Raw genomic sequence first — 10,542 nt, 5'->3', positions numbered from 1 at the left:
TGTTATAGCCATTTATGTACATTCAGGGCCTGTTTGGCACAGCTCCAGTTCCAGCTTCACCCCTCCTAGAGCTGGAGTTCAGCCAAACAGTTTCAGCTCCACTAAAAATGGGAGTAGTACTGGGTGGAGCTCTCTCACAAAATTAATTAGAGTTGTGGAGCTGGGTTTAGGCAACTTCACAACTCCACTCCAGACCCAACTCCTAGAGCTAAATTTAGGAGTCGGAGCTGTACCAAACAGGCCCTCAATCTACTAGACGAATAGAGGGATACATAAAATTGCACCATAATAAAAATAAGAAGATGAAATATTTCTTTGTAATTGTTCGTTTGGAAATATCCCGAAAAGCTAATTATAGGTTATTCTCTCCATCAGAACAATAGGGCCGTTATGCTTATTACTCAAGTATCAAAAGTATCCATAGGAGAATTTAAAAGTAATTTGATATCACCTGATACCTCAATATTATATATAATCAATGGTTTGATTGCATTTTTTTTGCTATATTTCTCTCGATTCTTCTATTCTCAATATTATATATAATCAATGGTTTGATTGCATTTTTTTGCTATATTTCTCTCGATTCTTCTGTTCTTTTTTTTCCCATTGTCATAGGTTTGTTTTAATTTAGATTTTTATTATTTTTTATTAACCTTTATAATTTAGATTTTTTTGGTTGTTAGTAGTTCTATCCGTCCCAAAATGTAAGATTGCGGTCTAGATTCATAAGCTAGACCTACATTTAGGGACTGAGGGAGTAGGAAACGAGTGGCTATCTTTACTAGTTTCATTTTAAATTTCATACAAAATGTGTTTTAATAACTCTGCTTCTTTTTTATAGATATTTTTTGAATCAAAATAGCCCTTTGTGACACGTGTATCAAGTGATATGTATACTCAAAGTCAACATAGAGGTATAAATTTTGGTCGAATACCTAGCACATATGGGATAGGCAAGTATAAACCAAAGCCCTTGATGAAACAAATAATAAATGAAGTCAAGAGAACCAATATGGCATATAAGCTACCTAAAAAGGGAAATCATAACCATGATGAAAATAGAAGGGGCTACGATGACAAATTCAAAGCTATAATTGCTGATGAGAGGACGTATAAGTGGAATTATTTAAAGGATAAACAAAAGAAGGTTACGTTGCAAATACCAGTGCTATATCCTAGCAAGAGTAGCATCAGGCCACCGTTTACCCAGCTAACGGATAAAAACATAGGTCCAATGGCTAAAGGTGATTCCAAGTCAAATCATGTGCTTGCACCTATGCTCAGAAAGGAAGGATTGCTAGCTAACTCGATTGAAAAGTCAAATCCACAACTAACGTCCCCAATTCGTGCGCACCCAATTCATGCATTGGTGCGCACGAAGAAAGGAATTCCAGCTAGATCAGTTTTAAAGTCAAATCCACAACCAATTCGCCCAAAACAAATGCGTGGATCGGTACGCGGTGTTAGCTTAAAGGGGCAATCAACAATGGCAAATGATAATAGTGGTGAAGAATTGAAATCTTGCAAGGTGAAAAATTATTCTATTTCAAAAGAGTCTGCAAAGGAACTCATGGTGCACAAGGGCAATTCATACGAAGACAATAAATGTGATAAGATATGTGGTGAAGTTACGATGAGCGATCGTAAACATGTAAATTTAGGCTCAACTAAGAGTTTGAAGAGAGATTACATTCCTTCTACATATGGTGATCATTATAAGGATAACACGAAGGGGAATGAAGTTCCAAATCCTAGCCCATTGACAAAAGATGGGCCTAAGAAACATGATAGAGATGAGTGTGAAGATTATAAGAATCTAAGGCCTACTAAGAAATGGAGACGATATATTGTAAATGTTGATGAAGAGGATGATTATGATGACAAAAATCCTATGGATATTAAAGATTCAACCAAAGTCGCTATGCCAATTGCCGCAGAGTCTATCAAGAGACAGTTCTATCATTGTATACAACCAATTGATGAACCTATCTGGAGGTATATATCGTTGATGTTTCGTATTTCTCTTTGAAGTATCGTTGTATATGTTTTTCTTTATTCTAATCTTTTGGTTTTGTTTATGTCAACAGAGGAATCTTTAAGATTGGGGGCAATGATTATATACCATTCTCAGCACATCTATCAACCAAATCATGCAAGAAAGTGTGGGATTTGTCGGTATCAATACCTTCAATTGTCCAAGTGACAAAGCTTTCTAGGTCAGTGGTCTGGCCTAAGAGTTTGGAGGCATCAAGTCCCACAGATGACAGCATTGGCTTGTATTTCTTCCCCCCTAAAATGAGGTACCTTACTTTTGCAATTAGTTGCAGTATCACTATCCCGTGCTCTATGTGAAATGTGAAATTAATGTCTCATAACTTTCTTCTTTCATATGTAATAGGCTAGATAAAGGCATGGATCAGCTAGTTAAGGAAATCGTGGAGAAGGATATGGCCTTATCTGCTGTTATTGGTGAAGCTCAGATGCTAATGTTTCCTTCTACACTATTGCCTGAAAATATCAAAGTATGCATCTTGTCTTATCTCTCTTCTAGATCATTTTAACATAAAGCTGAGGTGAATCGCTATAGAGCATCTTATATTATTTTCTCAAGTGCCACCTAATTGCTAGGATGTAGGCTGCACTACAGTGTTCTTTAAATTATTATTTATTTAGACACTTAAACTTACAAAAAATGATTGTTGTCGGTCGCCCGATGGAAGGGAAAAGTTATCGGGCTGTTATACCATCCACAGTCCTGTCTGGCATGCATGCAAGTCACTGCCTATGAAGAGAAGCAGGAAGCAACTAGGAATCGGGGTGACGTCATCATGCATGCATGTATAACTTTTTAAGCTAACTTTAAATTGATTTTTTTCTTAAATTACTTATCCAAATCATGATCCGATTGCACCATTAAATTCGTTGCAATTAAATCTTCAAAACAAGACCACACATGGATATATTCCGATGAAAAAAATAGTAATTGAATTATTTTTAAATGTTGCAGATGTTCCACCAAGTATATCGGAATTGTTTCACTCAGTAGGTCGAAAATGTTTCACTTGTTTAAATCGGGTATTGTTTCACCTTATATAAAAACAATGTTTCAGTAAATAGCGAAATGTTTCAGTAAATAGCGAAAGAATGTTTCAGTTCACTGTAACATTTGATCCATACATAGTGATACATTGTGAGTACACTAGGTGAAACATTTTTCGGTGGAACAAAAATAAACTAATTTCCCTTAATAGGGTGTTTCAAAATATGTGGGTTCTTTGTTGCAAAGGAATATTTCGTTCACTGCAATGTTAGATCTATAAATAGTGAAACATTGTGAGTACACTATGTGAAACATTTTTTGTGGAACAAAAAATGAAACGGATTTCCTTAATAGAAGGTTTCCATAATATGCGCGTGATTTGTTGCAACGGCGTCTACCATAATATCAAAATCTACTGCAACATTTGATCCGTACATAATGAAACATCACGAGTACACGCGTAAAACTACTGGTTGAAACATCAAAAGAGACTATATGCAACATTCAAAAAAATATCAATAAAAAGCTAAAATATTTTTTTTTGTCGAAATATAATCATGTGTGGTCTTGTTGTAAAGATTTAATTGTAACAAATTTAGTGGTGCAATCGAATTATGAATTGGATAAGTAACTTAAGAGAAAAAATAGTTTGAAGTTTGTAAAAAAACCTATAACCATCCTACTATTGTTTAGTGCTACTCTATGAATGCATGGCTTCTTCTGATGCAGTGGCTTGCATCTACGTGGTGGCAGTAAAACGTGGTGGCAGTAAAAAAGGTAGGAGGAGGCGCCTGATTTTTTGATTAAAATATTAGGCGTCCGATCTGTAGATGGATCCTTAAACTTATAAAAAGGGATGTATAAAATTAGTTGAAAATATGAAAGATGGAAACATTAATTATGCACGTACATGAGTGACAGTAGCCTAGGCAACATAGCTCCTTTCTGATTGATTATTAGTCATAAAAGTTCAGATTAGGGCCTGTTTAGTTGGTGAAATGAACATTTTTTGGTGTCACATTAAACGTTTGACTGGATGTCGGAAGGGGTTTTCGGACACGAATGAAAAAACTAATTTCATAACTCGCCTGGAAACCGCGAGACGAATCTTTTGAACCTAATTAAGCCATCATTAGCACATGTGGGTTACTGTAAGCACTTATTACTAATCATGGACTAATTAGGCTCAAAAGATTCGTCTCGCGATTTACATGTAAACTGTGCAATTAGTTTTTCTTTTTATCTCTATTTAATGCTCTATACATGTGCCCAAAGATTTGACGTGATGTTTTTGCGAAAAGTTTTTGGGAACTAAACAGGCTTTACTTAATTATTTTTGGGTCAGCTTTCCTCGTATGTGCAACAAAATTGACCATCCTACTCTCTTATTTCTCTGCAGCTTTTCAAGGGAAGCACTACCTCTGGGGAGTATTTAAACGTAGAGGAGGAGACGAGCAACAAGCTGCAGCCATGGCGGCTGAGCAGCAGCGTGGTTCAGATCAGCGTGTCAAGCAGGAGCAAGAGAACACACAGTTTCAGGGTGACGAGACACAGCAACGGATCAAGAAACCAAACAGTAACCTGCAGGAAACGGCAGTGATCAAGCAGCAGCCGTCGTCGCCGTCCTCGTCGTCGGTGACGGCTGCCCACATTGGCGTGGACGTAGTGCAGGAGAAGAGCACGGCAGCTAGCGGAGGGCGTCCTGCTGTGCCTGCAGGGAGCCATGGAAGGGTGATCGGCTTGGTGGTCCGGCAAACTCCGGGGGTGGAGGAGCTGATCCAGCAGATGCGGCGCGGAGGCGCGCTGCTGGCTACCATGGAGGGGGAGATGATGGGAGGTTTTGAAGCAAACGACGACGACGGCGCGAAGAAATTCAAGATGGTGGAGTGACGCCCTTCCTTGGGAGTGGTTTTACGGCTCTTGAGCAGGTACTCGGAATACACCACACACTATCTAGTGATAATTTGTGGTAGATTCTAATACCTTAGAGTACTAAGATATACTCCTTTCGTTTCAAAAATAATCAATGCTAGTTATTAATCTAGACTAAGTACTGGTCCAGGTTTATAGCTAGATATAGGAATTGGTTTATTTTTTATGGAGGGAGTATGAGTTCTCTGGTTCTATGGATTTGTTGGAAGCACGCGGGCATTCGATCGTGTTAGCGTGTGCACAAGATTATTCTAAAGGCTCCAAAATTGCCAATATCATTAAATTCAATTTTCTAGTTTAGTTTTAAACCATGTAAGAGTCTGTTTCATCTTTTCTTGAACTCCTATTTTAGACCTCACGCCATGTAAGAGTGTTTAACTTTTTTTAACTCATAGCCCCTTTATACTGTCTTAAAAATATATAGGGAGTTCCCAATAACTTTTGGATTTTATTGTAGAGTTGTTTATATTGCTATGTTATGTTTGTGGCATGCAAATTAAATGATTTAATATATCATAATTTAATAATTTAATATATCATGTGACCCCAGAGACACATGAATACATCAACTTGGCCCGCATATCCTAGAGATATATGAATACACTGGCCCATATAAGTAATCCTATAGACCTATATGGAAAGATCTCGACATATGAATACAATAATCCTATAGACCTATATGAAAAGATCTCGACATATGAATACACTTGCCCATATAAGTAATCTTATAGACCTATATGGAAAGATCCCTTCAACAAGAATATGATGATTCCAAACGTTGACACCAACTTTGACAAGAAATCCTATAGACCTATATGGAAAGATCCCTTAAACAAGGATATGATGATTCCAAACGTTGACACCAACTTTGACAAGATTTTGATGATCTACTTGGACTTTGACCAAAACTGTAGTAAATATTAAATATTTTCAAGATTATCTTTATGAGTTCTTGATGAATATAGAGTATGAGGAGACCTATTTTGGTATAAACATATGGCCCCGAGAAACATCTAATAATCAAGCCAGACATCAGATCCACCGAGATTAGTCGATTAGGTCCAAAATACGTCTACATATATGCTTGATATCCCAAGATGGGGTGAATAGGGTTCTAAACACTAAGGCTAGAATTATAAACTTGTTTTGGTAGTATACTAAATATGGGATGCCCCACATACATAGACATACCTTGGTGTGGCCACCATATATCATTTCCTATATGAAAACATACCCCCACACAGAAGGATGGAATCTAGAGTAGATAGGGAATCCTGGATAAAGATAAGAGACCTATTCACATGTCGATATGAAAACATACCCCCGCACAGAAGGATGGAATCTAGAGTAGATAGGGAATCCTGGATAAGATAAGAGACCTATTCACATGTCGATATGAAAATATACCCCCACACAGAAGGATGGAATCTAGAGTAGATAGGGAATCCTGATATGAAAACATACCCCCACACAGAAGGATGGAATCTAGAGTAGATAGGGAATCATGGATAAAGATAAGAGGCCTATTCACATGTCGAGTTCATAACAAGGTGTATTGATTGACCTAGCAGAATGAATCGGTAGAAGTTTTGGTAAATCCATAACATTTTCTAGATCACTTTGTTGTGCCATCAATTTGAAATGTTGTGATCCTTGATGGGACACTTGATGAATTTGCATGGATATATCCATTAGTAACAATATTAATCAACTATCGACTAATGACCATTAAGAGTGATTTGTGTAAGACAATAAATTTTTAGAGCGTAAGATGAGGATTTATGCATAATTAATTTTAATTTTAGAACTTTTGATGTGGATATAGATGTGGATTGTGGATATGTTAATTTATTTGGGTGTGAATTGCTTATGTGGATGTGGACATGATTGACTATAGGCAAATTTTGCCACAGACATCAAAACTGTGGTTTTAGCTGTAGGGCATTGCACAAAATCACTTTTGGAGAAATGCACCCTGTAAATGTGGTTATTTGCCTAGGAGGACACCACGCCTTTTCGGGCCGATGAGACGAGAAGGGGGCACATTTTGACATGGCATGATCAAATTGCCCCGGTGTGTTTTGCTCATGTTCATCTGGTTCGAGCCAAACCAGTCTTGAGTCAGCCATCGACGCCTGTGACTTGAATCTGGCCTGGTACCCCGAAGGCAGCGATGATCGCTTCCTCCACGGTGGTGAGGAGGTGAAGATGGATTGTTTAGTTGGTCATTGATTTGTCCTTCGATTTTCTATGTTTGCTTGTCCTTGCATTTGTGTTAATTACATTGTAAGCTCTACCATGCTCAACTTGATATGCTTGTGTGGATAAAACCATACTCAGTGAAACATGACGTGCTACCTCTGAGCCTGTTAACACGTAGAGGCAATTTGGTCACGTCGCGTGAAAAAGTGGGTCACCTCTCACCTCATAAGCTCGAAAACACTAATTTAATGGGCACAAAGTTCCTTGTCAAATAACCACATTTACATAGTGTTTTCTCCCAAAAGTGACTTCGTGCGGTGTTCTCTAGATAAACCAGAAATTTGGGATGTCTTGTAGCAAAAATTGTCTTGAAGGTATGTGAATGTGAATGTAATTATTGTTGAGATTCTGTGAATGTAATTGTATATGTAATATGCCATTTTTTTTGCTCTAGCCTTACTTGACGGATTGCCTTTGATGAATAGGTTATCCATCATTGCTCTATGATGAATTTTCAGAAAAATCATCCAAAAGTTTAGGCTCGGCTAGTTCTAGTGACTACTCAAGATCTTGTTTATAAAAATTGGTCCTAGAGGCAAATAGGGTCGTCACAAGCACAACGAAATTCGTCATTAGGATTTGGGATATCACATGATAACTAAGTATTTTCAATGGTGAAAATCAAAGAGTTGTTCATGTTAGAGACACGAGGAGACACCATTAATTGATCACCGTCGTTCCTGAGTAAGGGCATGTTCCCAACGGTTTGTTATGTGTAAATACCACGATTTAGCCGACCAATGATTCATCCATCTATCCCCTATTCCTTTTAAAAAAACCTTTGAAAAACAACAGAGGATCCAATGCTATTAGGAGTCATTGAGAGGAGACTCTCCACCAAGCTGCCATATCTCTCTTCGAGGTTTTTGAGCTAGAGAAGATTCACACCAACATTGTGGAGGGTGAGGCCTAGGGGAAGGCGTTCATGATCACAGACTTCATGATCACTAACTTGGCAAGAAGGCGAAGCTCTTGAAGGCCAACATGCAGAAGAAGGCTGGCCAGGAGAACTCTGGGTTAGCCTGATTAATATTGAATATATATTTATTTTAATAATGTTGTATTGGTCGTTTTAATATATATTCCTATTGTTCCTTTATATTTTCTTCTTATCTTACCCCTAACCACCTTCTCACCTCTAAGTATTCCTCGCAAAATGAGGGGTACCAAAGTCTTTTCTCCTCAACCTTTGTCGAGGAGTGATCCTCTCTAGCGGGAGGTTGTGAGACCCCCCTTTGTGAGTTCGGTCAGGGGAAAGGGCGCATTGATCAAGAACGTGTATCCACCTAGAGTCTTCCGAGACCGCGCGTGAGAGCCGGGATTATGCAGGTTCGGGCCGCTATGGAGCGTAATACCCTACTCCTGTGTGTGGGATTTAAGGTTGAAAGCTACAAAGGTCCCTAAAACACCAGGGAGCACTCTCACTCTTCTTCCCTTTGTGTTTAGGCTCACTAAGAGTCGTCTGTCTCTTCGGTGGGTAAGGTCCTCCTTTTATAGTTCAAGGGGATACCACATACACCGCCTCTACCTACTCCTTCACGGGAGGGGGACCCACTCCGCTTGGACCGGACCACCTTTCGTGCCTTCGCCCGAAAGCTAAGCAGCCGTCCGTCCTCGAGTGGGGCCCAGCGTCGCCTGCCGCCTGACACGGGGGACACCCTTGTCATTCCCCTTTAATGAATGGAGACTTTTGGCGGTCCATCTCACGTGGAGGGGGCTCCAGATGATGCTTTGATGGGACGGGGCATACCTGCCCCCACTCCGCTGCGCACAGGGCGGAACGTGGGGGCACCGCCGCCTGTTCTATCGGATGTGACCAGCGACAGGCCGGTCACAATCCGGTCACGCGCGATTGACGTGCATCAATCGGGTTGCGCCGCACGTCCGCCCTCACCGCATTTAATGCGGTGAGGGACGGTTGGGGCGTTGTGTACTGATGGCCTGGGTCTCCGCCCCACTCGCTCCCTCCGCCACGTGGCGGTTAGGCGAGGGCCTCGGGGTGAGGCAGCGCGAGGGCCCGAGGGGCGTGACGTGGCACCTCGAGGCCCTCTGGCTGCCTCTGCATCGTCCGAGGTGTGGTGGGAGAGCCAGGCTGTAGGGCCGCGTGGCTGGACAGGAAGGAGACTTCCCCACACTTGCATACCCCCGGGGCCCATATCACCGACAACCTTAATCGCTACTAAGGCCCTGTTTGATTCAGCTAAAGATTATTATAGTCTAGATTATTAGAAGTAACCTGAAATAAATAAATAGATTATTATAATCTAGAACGCAGATTAGTATAATTTGGTAGTCTCCTACAAAGGTGTTTTTTCAGATTATTGGGTGGCTAAAGACCCACTACCCCAAATACTGGAAAGAAATTACCCACCTCTGCCATCCATACCTCGTATCTCTCACTTTATCGTTATTCCCTCTCCCCCACTCCAGAACAGGTCGAGAGTTGGAGATGACCTAGCAAATCATGGCGACGTGCGGTGGCGATGCTCCGGCGGGTGGCTACGCACCTGGTGGGCGTCGCGGTTCCAGGCGACCAAAATAGCCGAGGGTATTATAGACTTTAGCCTTTCAAACCAGTAATCCATGCCTCCAATAATCCAACGAAACAAACAACTCATAGTTTATTCTATTCTAGCATATTATAATCTTGCTTTATAGTAATCCGGCTCAATATTCTAGATTACAATAATCGTAGGCAAAATTTGCTATAGGACACGCAAAAATCGTGTAATTAGCTGAGGGACACCGTGAAAACGTTGCGCTGCCCCAGGACATTAAAAAACTGTGTAATTTGCCGTAGGACACCATGGCCATTATTTTATCATTTCTCGGCTGAAAGTGGTCTCATTTTTTTCAAAATGCCCAGATTACCCTCGGGCGTCGCCATCTATACCGACTCGGTTCGGTCGTTGAAACGGAGTCAGTCACTTTCGTCGCCACCCACCACCGAGGAGAAAATCCCCAATCCATAACCCTAACCCTAGCTTGCGGCGGTGGCGGCAGTGGCAGCGGAGGCTTCGGCGACGGTGGCGACGAAGAACAACTCGGCTTCGGTGGCTGCGGCGAGCGAGCAGCCCTAGAAGCGGTGAAGATGGATGGCTCTGTTTCTTTTAAGGCCGTTCGTCGCCGCACCAGTGAGTTGTTCTTGGGCAATTGTCCATTGTGCGGGACCCACCTGGAAGAATGAACGTCAAGGATCCTGAAGAATCCAAACAAGAAGTTTGTGAAGTGCCCTAATCTTGAGCATGTGAGTAGATGCTTTAGAATTAGTTGCATTCGATTTTTTGTTGTTTGGTCTGTTGATTCAA

At 40.8% G+C, this 10,542-nt stretch overlaps 1 pseudogene; it reads left to right on the top strand.

Moving 5' to 3' along the window:
* Positions 1-889: 889 nt before the first annotated feature.
* LOC127757161 (uncharacterized) lies at positions 890-4,930 on the top strand (annotated as a pseudogene).
* The last annotated feature ends 5,612 nt before the right edge of the window (positions 4,931-10,542 follow it).

Source organism: Oryza glaberrima, chromosome 12 (genome assembly GCF_000147395.1).
Source record: "Oryza glaberrima chromosome 12, OglaRS2, whole genome shotgun sequence".
NCBI lineage: Eukaryota > Viridiplantae > Streptophyta > Magnoliopsida > Poales > Poaceae > Oryza > Oryza glaberrima.
Note: the sequence above shows the minus strand (reverse complement) of the source record. Positions and strands in the feature narration are given on the sequence as shown.